Source organism: Dunckerocampus dactyliophorus, chromosome 16 (assembly GCF_027744805.1).
Source record: "Dunckerocampus dactyliophorus isolate RoL2022-P2 chromosome 16, RoL_Ddac_1.1, whole genome shotgun sequence".
NCBI classification, from domain to species: domain Eukaryota; kingdom Metazoa; phylum Chordata; class Actinopteri; order Syngnathiformes; family Syngnathidae; genus Dunckerocampus; species Dunckerocampus dactyliophorus.
Window position 1 is genome coordinate 22,366,863 of NC_072834.1, and position 8,349 is coordinate 22,375,211.

The window sequence follows — 8,349 nt, forward strand, 5'->3', positions numbered from 1 at the left end:
GTAGAATCATGTACATAAATAAGAATCATTCATAAATCATAATGCAATATCTGAATGCAATTTATGAATCATGGGATAGATCATTATTCTTTATGTCAGAATATCACGATCTTCAACTATATGAAAAAAGCGTGTCTTCGGTTGATCTTTCCCTTCATTATCAGCCTTCCATCCATTAATCCATGTTCTATACTGCTTGTACTCATCAGGTTGAGCTGGAGCCTATCCCAGCTTAGAGGCAATCAGAGTGCACATATAGAACAAAACCATTTTACTCTCACATTCAGACAAAGAGACAATGTCAGCCACAAATGCATGTTTTTGGGACGTGGAAGCACAGGGAGAACATGCAAACCCCACACAGACATGCTGCAGCCCTCAGTCTACTGTGCGTCTGACATGCCAACCACTAGACCACTGTGCAATTGCATCAATCATTGATTGTGAAAATGATCAAACATTAATGATAAAGAAGATTCGGGTTCACAATTAATCTTCTGAATACATGATTGTTTCCTTCAAAAATCTCTGCTAATCTTTGTTTGATCCACTTGACATCCTTTCACATGAAAATGGCGCCTCAGAGGGCATTTTGAGGAAGATGAACACAAGTAGTTTCTGTCTCAGAAAGAGTGATAAAAGCTTCAGACCTGGAGGACCTGCTTCAGGGACTGCATGTTTAGCTGCTGAAGACCGGGGGAAGCCAGTGACAGCTCTGTTTCATCAAGTACAATTTTATGCATGAAGGCAAAATGGACTTTCCATCCTTCTAAATACAATATGCCAGTGATGCGTTTGCAGACGCAGGCTAGAATGCAGTCATAGACCTGACACAAATAGGTCAACAGTTCATAAAACCTACACAGCCCTAACTGTGGGCCCTCTACAGTTTGCATATTGCCAGAACCGGTCCACGGATGATGCAGTCAACACTGCCATCCACACAGCCCTTTCTCACCTACAGGGCCAGAACACATATGTCAGAATGCTATTTATAGACTATAGCTCTGCTTTTAATACAGTCAGCCCCCACAAACTCACAAATAAGCTCCTCACACTTGGCCTGTCACCCTCCCTCTGTAACTGGGTGTTTAACTTTCTAACAGGCAGGCCCCAATCAGTCAGAGTCCACAATCGCACATCCAGCTCAAGAATTGTGAGCACTGTGACCCCACAGGGGTGTGTACTGAGTCCGCTCCTCTACACGCTCTTCACCTACGATTGCGTGGCCTCCCAGAACAACACCAGCATCATTAAATTTGCGGATGACACTACAGTCATCGGCCTTATCACTGGTGGTGTTGAAACATCATACAGAAACAAGGGAATTGCTGCTGGGAAGAAGGAGATGTGCCTCAAGATATGAAGGATAGCAAAATAGCGACACTGTATAAAAACAAAGGTAGCCGAAGCGACTGCCGTCTCAGCCGTCTTCGGAAGCTCGCGGAATCCCAATGTGGTTTCAGACCCGGACGCTCCACGATTGATATGATCTTTTCTCTCAGGCAGTTACAGGAGAAATGTAGAGAGCAAAACAAACCGCTTTATATCGCATTCATCGACCTGACAAAAGCTTTTGACACAGGTGGCCGTGAAGGACTGTTCCAAATTCTCAAGGAGATCGCGTGCCCCCCTCAAATGCTGCAAATCATTAAATCCTTCCATACAAACATGAAAGCTACTATGCGTTTTGGCGGGTGTTTTTCAGAACCGTTCAACATCAGCCGTGGAGTAAAACAGGGCTGTGTGCTTACTCCTACCCTGTTCAACATATGTTGAAGTATGCTTTCGGCAGCCGGAACTATGGCATCTGCTTCCATACAAGGTCAACTGGCAAGCTGTTCAATTTATCACGTTTGAGCGCAAAATCCAAGATCCGAAAAGTATCCATCAGCGAAATGCTGTTTGCTGACGATGCAGCGTTAGTAGCCCACTCGGAATTGGAATTACAATCAACGCTCAACACCTTCAACAAAGCCTGCAACCACTTTAGTCTCAACATCAGCCGGCAGAAGACCAAAGTAATGTACCAAGGCAACTCAAACCCACCCATGATAAATATCGAAAACCACCCACTCGATGTGGTCCATGACTTTACATACCTCGGATCCAAATTATCGGACAACCACTCCCTCAAAAATGAACTTCACAGAAGAATCGGTCTTGCTGCAGCGACCTTCGGGAAACTATCGCAGAGGGTATGGTTAAACCGAAAGCTATAAAGACACACAAAGATCGCTGTATACAAGGCATGCGTCCTCAGTACCTTGCTATACGGCAGTGAGACGTGGTGTTTATATGCCTCGCAAGAGCAATGGCTGAACGCCTTTCATCTCCGTATGCTGAGGAGTATTCTCAACATCAAATGGAGCGACCGTATCACCAACAACGAGGTACTCTCCTGTGCAAATGTATCAAACCTATTCACCCTGCTCTGTGAGCGCCGTCTCCACTGAGTGGGACACGTCCATCGGATGGCGGATGGAAGAATCCCAAAAGATATACAGTACTATACGGAGAGCTTGCATCCGGAAAATGAGCTCGAAGCCAGCCCCATCTCCGCTTCAAAGATCTGTGTAAAAGAGACATGAAAGCTCTGGGTTTAGACGTGAGCAACTGGGAGGAAACTGCAGACGACCGAAACCGTTGGAGTCATGAGCTGAAAAACTGACACAGAAGGGGAGAGGCGCGCCTCCGTCAGTCACCCGTTGAAAAACGACTGGCTCGAAAAAATGCATTGGGAAAGACACCAAAACCAAGCACCTACCGCTGCAACCGTGACTGCCACTCGCGTATAGGGCTATACAGCCACAAACAAAGTTGGCGTAATCCCGCTATCACAGCTCAAGGTGCAGATCCATAGTCTTCCGAGACTGACGGATGCCAAGGGAGAGATTATTCAGCAAATGAAACAAACTTATTTCTACTGATGAACTTTTTAATGCACACAATCAAGCAAAATTAGCAGGCCGCTATGGTGATGCTGTCTTTGTCCATGAAATAACTTTGATAGAGTAATTATTGAGGAATACAATACTCACTGCGTCCTGCATAGAGCAATCACAAACCCTAAAAAGAGGTGGGTGCAATCACAATTTTTTTTATTATAGTTATTACTGTATATTTACTATTGTTACATTGTTATTAATATATTATATTAATTACTATATTGTTTAATGTATTTTTTTATTATCACTTTTGTAATTTTAATTCGTCATATTATAAAATAATTTTATTTATCATAGGGATGTTCCGGCCACAGATCAACAGCTGCCGATTTCTGTGAATAATCACATAATCGGCATTTGCCGATAAATGCCTTTCAATGCTCATAAGAAAAGCTGATCACCTGTGGCTAGTACTACTGCAGCATGTAGCTATCCATGCGTGCAGTGTTGTGTCTTGTCCTAACTAACGTCTTGTGCGTCGTGCTCCTCCCACTTTCCTTCACAGTGACACCTTCACAGGTATGCCAAAAACAATCATGTCACAACACATGCCACAAAAAATATCTTGCTACAAAAAATATCTATCTTCGACTGCATTTGTCAAGGGCAACGTTGAGGACTACAAAAAGGCCAGATATGACCTGAGGAGATCCATACGAGAAGTCAAAAGACAGTACAGACAGAAGCTGGAGGGCTACTATTCCACCTCAGACCCTCGGCACATGTGGGCAGGACTCCAGCACATCACAGAGTATCGACAGCGGAGTAGAGTAGCCACATCCAGCCAAATCACACTTCCCAACGAGCTGAATGAGTTTTACGCCCGCTTTGACACCCAAACTCCTGATGAGCAGAGAGGGTGGCTGGACTTGGGGAGCACACAGGACTCACCTCTCATGGTGACATCAGCTGATGTACTAGACGCAGGGTTCTGAACAAAACAAACCCACGAAAGCAACAGGCCCAGACAACATCTCAGGACGTGCACTCCGGGTTTGCTCATCAGAGCTAGCTGATGTGCTTGCTGACATATTTAACCTGTCGCTTGCACAAGCATCTGTACCGACCTGCTTTAAGTCCACCACCATAGTGCCCGTACCCAAGAAGAGCAACGTGACCTGCTTGAATGACTATCGCCCTATAGCACTCACTCCTATTGTAATGAAGTGCTTTGAAAGGATAGTCATGACCCACATCAAAAAGAGCATCCCGGCCACTGTGGACCCTCTACAGTTTGCATATTGCCAGAACCGGTCCACAGATGATGCAGTCAACACTGCCATCCACACAGCACTTTCTCACCTACAGGGCCAGGACACATATGTCACAATGCTATTTATAGACTACAGCTCTGCATTCAATACAGTCAGCCCCCACAAACTCACAGATAAGCTCCTCACACTTGGCCTGTCACCATCCCTCTGTAACTGGGTGTTTAACTTTCTCACAGGCAGGCCCCAGTCAGTCAGAGTCCACAATCGCACATCCAGCTCAAGAATTGTGAGCACTGGGACCCCACAGGGGTGTGTGCTGAGTCTGCTCCTCAACACGCTCTTCACCTACGATTGCGTGGCCTCCCAGAACAACACCAGCATCATTAAATTTGCGGATGACACTACAGTCATCGGACTGATCACTGGTGGTGTTGAAACATCATACAGAAGAGAGGTGTCATGGTGTCACTTGGTGTCATGATAACAATCTCCTTCTCAATACAGATAAGACTAAAGAGATGATAATTGACCCAAGAACAAGGGAAAAGGAGCCGCATAGACCCCTGTTTATTGATGAGACTGAGGTGGAGAGGGTGAAAACCTTCAAGTTCCTTGGCACACACATCTGGTCTCACAACACCCAAGAAATTATAAAGAAGTCCCAAAGGAGACTGTACTTCCTGAGGAGACTGAGGAAATTTGGCATGCCCACCTCAATCCTTAGTTACTTCTACAGATGCACTATGGAAAGTGTCCTTACCACCTCCATCACTGTTTGGTACGGTAACTGTACAACACGTGATAGGAAGGCACTCCAGCGGGTGATCAAGACCTCACAGAACATTGTTGGGGCAGCCCTCCCCTCACTGCAAGACAGTGAGGGAAGACTAGAGTCCTACGAAGAACACACAACCTCATCAAGGACAGCACACATCGACAACACTCATTATTCACACTCCTACCGTCAGGCAGATGCTACAGGAGTTTGAAGTCCAGGACCACAAGGCTGGCAAACAGCTTTTACCCACAGGCCATCAGGCTTCTCAACAAAGCACTCACACACGCCGCACGCAACACACACACACACTCATAGCATTTATTTATTTATTTATTTATTCGTATTAATGTCTCTTCTGCTGTTGTTGTTGTTGATTACTTTGTTGGTATTTATGTTCTTGATGTTCTTACTCATTTTCTTGTGTTTTTCTTGTGTTTTTCTTTTTTTGGGAGAATGAACTCAACAAGAATTTCATTGCATAGCAGAACTACCTGTTTTACTATGCTAATGACAATAAAAACTCTTGAATCTTGAAAGGAGCCGCCGCAAGGCAACTCCACTCCCCCGCTACGCCCGACCTTGGACCACCCCCTAAAGTCCTATATGTGTGTGAACTGGTGCAGCAGAACAGGAAGGGCAAAGGTCCCACACGGCCACACCCCAACACTGCCCAAACCGAGCAGGGGGGCGACTGAGGACACATGACCGACAGACCACTCACCACAGCACAGGCTTGGGCAAGCCACGGGCCGCAGGACACACCTCAGGCCCTACCCGGCCCACCAGAACGCCCAGTCCGGCCCGCCCAACTCCCCACAGATGGTATACCCAGCACCCCTAACACCGGAGCCCCGCCGGAGACAGCGTCCACAATGCCACCGCCAAACACCATGGACCAGCCACACGCCCCAAGGCAGACCCGACCGCCACCAGACCAGCAGGAACCACGTCCAAAGGGACACACACAACCACGGCCACCCAAGGAGCCACACCACAGTGACCACAAGAGAACCAGGAACACTACGGTGTGTCCACCACTGTCAGCCTGGTGACGAGGGTTGTGAAGAATAAACTGATGCGACTGGATATGTGGTTTGACAAGCGAGCAATACGGTCGCATCGTTAGCAGCCTCCTGGATGGATAAGAATCGGCCATACTGTAAATCTTTAGATGAATGGATCGTAGAGACAGGCACCGGGTATCGCAAGACCAGCAACCGCTTGACTGTCCATTCTTAAACAACATGAGAGCCTGGTCTGCCGGCGAAACGACTGTTGCGCATGCTCTCTAGCTTAGCACGGCTGAAGACGAGAGTGGATGTCAATTTCAGCAATGCGTACAATCTAATTGATCATATACTATGCATTGTGTAAAACTAATATAGGAACAACACATTGAAATCACCACATGCCACCATGTAGCAGATGAGCCTGGACTTTGTTTTCCAGAGAGAAGATTATACGTTGCTGTTTGCTAGCATGAATTAACTTGAGGTTGTGCACAAATCCAACAAACAAATATAGTAGTCAATCTGTGCAGCATGGGAGCAAGTTGAACAGGTTGCCACTCTCAACAAACAACAAAACAAGCAAAACTGGGGGATTTCTAACATTTGACATTTTAAAATACTGTAAAACTGCCACTTTCATACAATTGGCAACTTTATTTTATAATGTAAGATTAACGTCTACATCATCAAATGTAACCATAGAACCATATTGAATCGTTTTGTTTTTAAAATGTATTGTTTTTGAGTCGCACCGTATCCTGTGTATCAAGAAATCCAATCTTCTATCACCTAGATTCCAAAAGTGGGGTATGCGTACCCCCAGAGGTACACCAATTGTCATGGCGGTACGTGAATAAAAATGAAAAACAATTAGCGACTATCACTTATAATTACGAGTGCGAAGCGTGTACAGGCAGGATGGTACGGGTGGAGAAGAGTGTCAGGTGTGATGTGTGATAGAAGAGTTTCAGCTAAAATTAAAGGAAAGGTGTCCAAAACTGTGGTGTTGTTTGGTCTAGAGACTGTGTCAATGAGGAAAAGACAGGAGACAGAGCTGGAGGTAGCAGAGATGAAGATGCTGAGGTTCTCTCTCGGAGTGACCAGGAAGGATAGGATCAGGAATGAGTACATCAGAGGGACAGCACACGTTAGAGGTTTTGGAGATAAAGTCAGAGAGGCCAGACTGAGATGGTTTGGACATGTCCAGAGGAGAGATAGGGAATATATACTGTAGGTAGAAGGATGCTGAGTTTGGAACTGCCAGGCAGGAGGCCTACAGGAAGACCAAAGAGGAGGTTTATGGATGTAGTGAAAGAGGACATGAAGGTAGTTGGTGTGAGAGAAGAGGATGCAGAAGACAGGGTTAGATGGAGGCAATTGATTCGCTGTGGCGACCCCTGAAGGGAAAAGCCGAAAGGAAAAGAAGAAGAACTTATAATTACGAGTGCGCCTGAACGCCTCACGGCGTAAGGAGAACAGAGCAGAAAGGAGACATGGCATGAAGTTCATTGCTATGTGTACAACATATGAACAAATAAGTAAGTTTGAGGATAATTTTGTGTATTAAGAGTGTTTCATCTTGAAGATTTCATTTATATTGGTGTTCCAATCCCTGCATAGCGCAGTGGTGAAAACCTGTCACTGTGAGTGGGGGTTCTCTGGAAAATGTTCGTTTGTATGAATTTTTGTCATTCGGATACTGATTTATCGTGATTGTTAATCTTTCCCCTTCAATTTGGTATTAAATGAATATGCAGACTTAAACCATAACCATTGTGAGTGGCCAAAATAAGTGAAGCTCAAATTCAAGCCATTCAAATGGAACAATGCCAACATCAAACTGGACGAAATAGATGGATAGATAAGAAAAAAAATGTGACCATGTACAATACACAAAATACAACTTCTTTTGCAGCAATATTTAGTAATATGCATACCCCCAGGAGTACACCAATTGTCATGGTGGTATGTGAATAAAAATAAAAAACAATTTGTGTCTAGCACAATTACGAGTGCTCCTGAGCACCTCACCAGCGTACACTGCACTGTTCATATTAGAGGAGGCACTTGTTTCCGTGGACCAGTTTGTTAGTGGCACTGTTAAGAAAAGCTGGGTGTATGAAAATGGAGGTTCCACTGTTTTGCTGTGTTCATGTGAATGGAGCGTGCTGTGGACGACTGAGACTTGTGGGGCACACTGGTGGTGAAGGCTGTGTGGGCAAGTTGCCAGTAAGACGAGCCGGTCTGATAAGCAACTGGGGAATCGGTTCTCTCCTAAAGGAGCTGTTCAAAAAACTCTGGTTTATTGACGTAATCTCCTCCTCACCTCTTCAGCGGCGGGCGCCTTTCATTTCCCTGGCGAGGACGACGTGCCGGTGCTGAGCAACGCCTTGCTCAGC